This window comes from Oryzias melastigma, linkage group LG3 (assembly GCF_002922805.2).
Source record: "Oryzias melastigma strain HK-1 linkage group LG3, ASM292280v2, whole genome shotgun sequence".
Classification (NCBI taxonomy): domain Eukaryota; kingdom Metazoa; phylum Chordata; class Actinopteri; order Beloniformes; family Adrianichthyidae; genus Oryzias; species Oryzias melastigma.
Window position 1 is genome coordinate 7,760,884 of NC_050514.1, and position 5,197 is coordinate 7,766,080.

At 38.2% G+C, this 5,197-nt stretch overlaps 1 protein-coding gene across 1 annotated transcript in view; it reads left to right on the forward strand.

Moving 5' to 3' along the window:
• Positions 1 to 5,197, forward strand: part of LOC112160641 (SH3 and multiple ankyrin repeat domains protein 2) — a 531,836-nt gene that overhangs the window by 22,711 nt on the left and 503,928 nt on the right. The window contains exon 2 of the mRNA XM_036217187.1: positions 823 to 943. The gene's annotated coding sequence lies outside the window, so the exon portion shown is untranslated. The remainder of the gene's footprint in view (positions 1 to 822; positions 944 to 5,197) is intronic.

Genomic DNA, 5,197 nt, shown 5'->3' on the forward strand with positions numbered 1-5,197 from the left:
AAAAAATAAACATGACATCCCCAAAACGTATTAAACCTTAGCTAAATACCTACAGGTGTTGCTTCTGTGGGAGAAAAAGTTCAGCGGGTGATCAATGTAAAACGGGCGGGACATCAGCTTCCAGCGTCAACCGGCATTTTCTCCTGCTCGAGACAAGCCCTCCTGCACGTCCGGTTGGTGCACCCGCCAAAACAAGAGCGGCGATTTTAAAAATAAAAGTCTCTAGACAACCTGCATTAAAAAACGTGCCTGTAAGGCAGAACAGAACATTTGTGAGCAGCAGTATGGTTTCATGCCAAGAAAGAGCACTACATATGCAACATTTGCTTTGAGGATGTTGATAGAGAAGTACAGAGAAGGTCAGAGAGAGCTCCACTGTGTCTTTGTAGATCTGGAGATCTGGTCTCCCCGCGACACAGCGGCAGAAATGTGGTGATTTTCCTTTTAAACAATCATAGGGGAAAGAGGCTTCATAAGCCCACTGAAACCGGATTCGTTATCTGTTTAAGAAAGTGGGAAAATGTCAAGTTTTGCTGGATATTATTAACTGATGTGTTGTGTGTGCGTAACAAGTGATTCGTGCGTGTTTTTTAAAGATTTGTGTATGTAAATTGTTTCAAGCTGTTGTAGTTTTAATTTGTACATGTGTAAATTGTATTTTGTTTTACATTTTTGTACTTAGGCACATAATGTCTTATTTGATTTACAAGTCAAGAAGGACGCACACACAAATCAGGAATTACGCACGCACAAATGCAAAGTTACACACAAATCAAGTTTTACGTATGCATAAATCGGAGTGATACTTATTTCTCTCCATAGGAACCTGGAAGGATGACAGAGTTCAGAATGAGAGATGGATATGTTTTCTACCGTCCGGGGATTTTCTGAGTTGAAGTGGAAGCAGGATATGGCAGACTGGAGTTGAGCCGGTCTCTGGAAGGTGAGTACGAGCAGCAGACCCAGTATGGAGGTAAGAAGTGTCGAAACGAGTAGACCAGGGGTGAGCAGCATAGTGTGAGTAGGTGACGAGACTGGAGGCGGGATTCCGATGTGGTCCTGAGCAGCGCTTGTGTATGATTGGGCCCAGGCGATGGAGATGGTGAGGACAATCCTGGAGATAGGAGCAGGCGGTGAGTATCAAGGCACGAAAACTAGCGATAGAGTAGAATACGAGGACAAAGAGCTGCACCGGTGAAGGTAAAGAACTGGCCGTGAATGCTGAAGATAGCACATCTCAAATAGAGGCCTGAAGTGAAGGATGATTGTAGTTAGCTGGGTCTAATCAGGTTAGAGACACGGAACCCGGGAGCACCATGACACTCATGAATTTATCACATGCAGCTTTGACCAGGATGGCAGGGGCAGAGTGAAGGCCGTGTAGTTGCCACTCCAACCAGTGAGATAAGGGCAGAGAAAAGGGGGGCAATGGGGGAGTGGCGAGGGCGGGTGGTGTCCATAATGTCGCTGACAGTTCTAATTTTTCCTCATTCCCACAGTTATCTTTTGAACAATTTTCAGAGCAGAAAAAAACTATTCTTTTTCATTTTCTCTTGGGGGTTTCTTGACTGAGGTAACAGAGCTGTGACAGGTTGGGAGGAGTGGGGACCTTTACCTCAATTTTTTGCGTCATAACCCGGGACTTACTTCACCCCCCAGCAGCAGAATTTAGTAAATTAATTCAAGAAAGTTCCCTTCGCAGAAGAGCAAACCTGCTGATAAGTACGACAAAGTATAAGTTGCCAGCATTGAGCGTGATTGTTCCACGGTGCAGTGTGCATGAAGAATGGCATCAGGCTAAAGGGGAAAACAAAACCAGAGACTCCTCTACTTGTCAGTTAGCAATGCATGTTAAAAATGGGTCCGTTCTGAAGCCTTTCTGCATCATGACAGCAAATGTATGTAAAACTGGTTCAGAGCAAAGATCCTTCAAATTATGTAAATAAAACAGGTGAGAATTCAGACAGCTGGGAAACAGTTTCTCCACAACGGGACTTTTGGATCAGTGGGTAAAAAAAATGACCAAGTTCAAAATCTATTATTGAAATACAAAATATGTTATCAAAATGTCATTACAAGCAAGGACAGAGAAAAAATTACAATGCTATTTTGATGGGAAGTTTGACGGCATCTGTCACAAACATGCCTGTCTGAAAAATGTCTATCTAGAGCAGACATGGGCAAACTATGGCCCGCGGGCCAGATCCCCCCCACGTTTAGTCTGGCCTGCTGAACAATATCAGAAAGGCATGATTTTTTTTGTTTCCCCAATCTGCCCACACAGATGAAGACCCACAAAGAACGTGACACATGTAATGTTGTGCTTTCTTTCTACATGCAGTTCACCTTTTGCTGATTCTTTCAGAGGATTATGCTGCTGCGTTATTTCTTTTTTTTTTTTAAACGGCACAGCCTGTTGTGTGTCCTGATTGGCTGGAGACCTTATCAATCAAATCCTCTCTGCCGCGTCCACCCAGTCTCCTCCAAAAACGTTCAGTACCCACGTTTGTCCACAGGGAAAAACGTAGCAGTTTCACAAAAAAGGGGGTCGGGAATTGCTATGTCTCATTCTCTCATTCATTTTTACGGGGGTGCGCCGGATCACGTGACTGATCACGTGACTTTTGAGTTTCTGCTGTCGCTAGCAAAAACACGGTGGGATATTCACTATTTTTCGGTGGAAAATCCCTCAGAATAAAATATTTTGTGGACTAATCTTTATTTTGACAATATTTCTAGCGAGAAATGCACCCGTTACTATCAGAATATACATTTATTTTGGACATACAGTTCGTAGTTTGTCTGTTTTGCTGGACTTCTCCCCAAAACGGGGCTCCGAAGTCGCGAAATATCAGCGTTTCCGGTGCACGGAACGATCCGAGAACTGGGCGATTAGCAGGATTTGGGGACCCGACCCGCGTTGGTGACGCGTAAAGGTTTGGGTTAGAGTAGGTTCGGACAAACCGCCCGGACCATTTTTTAATTGGGCCCCGAATGACTTCTGTAAAGCTAGAACGTGATCACAGTCTGACTACTTCCGGTCGAGGACGGTCTAAAGTTTAAAAGTTTCCAGAAACGAAGATTCTCAACCATAAAAACGATGTTCCTTTATATTCTCCCTCATAAACAAACACAAATGTCGGTTAGTTTAAGTGACTACAACGAATGATGCTTTCAGACTAAATGAAGAAAGAAAAAAAGACGTTTTTTAAATTTCTTTTACTTTTCTTTTTTATATTATTATTAATATATTATTATTAATAATTACATTATTGTTATTAATAATCACATAATTATTATTATTAATAACATTATTATTATTATTATTATTATTATTATTATTATTATTATGTCAATGATTATATGAATGACATAAACAAAATACAATTGACTAATAAATAAATTATTGATCCACAATATCAACAGACTAATGATTGAGTTTTAATGATTCTTGAATGCTTGAAGCATAAACAAACACGAATGTCGGTTATTTTAAGTGACAATAACGAGTGATGCTTTCAGACTAAATGAAGAAAGAAAAAAAGACGTTTTTTTAATTTATTTTTTATATTATTATTAATCTATCAATATTAGTCTATAATTATTATTATTAATACTATTATTAATATTATTGTTATAAGAAATATGTCAATGATTATATGAATTACATAAACAAAATACAATTGACAAATAAATACATTGTTGATCCACAAAATCAACAGACTTTAATAATTGCGTTTTAATGATTCTTGAAAGCTGTAGAGGTCAAGAGAGAATCTGACAATTTAGACTATACTTGGTTTAATAAAATATCAGTAGGTGGCGCTGTGTTATCCATGGAATGAAACATAAATGTAACGTTACACAGTCTGACTACTTTTGGTCCAGCAGACGGAAATAAGTGATCCCAAAACACAGATTCCAAACCATAAAAACAATGTTCTGGTGATTTCTGCCTCGTAAACAACGTTTGTTCACAGGACAAGGTTTCTAGCGGCAAGAACAAAATATGGTGGACATCGCCTGGGTTTGTGAGGATTTAACATATTTTAGGATGTATAAACACTTGGAATTTGTTTTGAACACTTCTCTAGATTTTTTTTGTCTACATACATTCTTTCAGGTGTCTCAAATACATAGTGGCAATGGAACGCTTTTATGTTGCTATGTGATAGCCAAAGATGCTAGGCAAACCAGAAAGAAGCTGCTGTTGCTCCACGGTGGTACATGTGTGAAATTAGCTGCGTTTCCATGACATATTTGAGCAAAGTTTTATCGAAATTCTATGAATTGGGGGAAAAAACACCATGAAACTGTTTCCATTCAATCATGTTTTTGATTGACAAGATAGTTCAACAATACAGCATGAATATCTCAAATATACAATTATGATTGAATATAAATGGCTCAGAAAAAAGCAGCATACATAAACAAGATCTCAAATCAGAATAAGAGAGAGAAAGAGAAGAAAAAATAACAGTAAACAACGTCTAAACAACGTTCCAAAGGAATAAACATATAAATGTATTATTCTTAAGAGAAAAACACAGGGATATCTGTTGTAGCTTGCAGTTTCTCATTTTAAACAGTACAAATTAAGGTCTATTAACTATTTCAAGAATGTGTTGTAAAAATTCAAATAAGACATAGGTTTTGGACATTTTACATTCTTGTAAAGTAGCCTTTGACAAATATTCCATTTTTGAAACCAACAAAAACTAGTGGCACTGTTAAAAAATTAAATTTATGTATATCAAATTTTGCAAATGTTAATACCAAATTCTGCTTTTGTTTTCTGTTTGCAGACCAAATCTAACAGTGTTTAAATTTAAAAGGGGAAATGAACACTATTGCAGGTTAACCAAAACTGAAAATCATACCAGAAAAATTTGGATTTCTCACATTTTTAATAATAATGAATGAAAAAGTTGCTCAACTGTTTATATGTCATTGCTGCAACAAGTGTACATGTTTGTGCCAATATTTAATTTATTATGAAGGTTATCATTAGATAAAGAACACTTAAGATTTTGAAGTGATTTTCTGCTCCTGTGGGTTCTGCTCCTGCAGGAGTCTAGATGAAGAGGTTTTGCTCCTGCAGGAATCTAGATGAGGAGGTTCTGGTCCTGAATTGGAAAATAAACGTAAAAGTACCGGCACAGGTCCCAGCAGATCTTAGGATTCTCTTCAGTCAGTC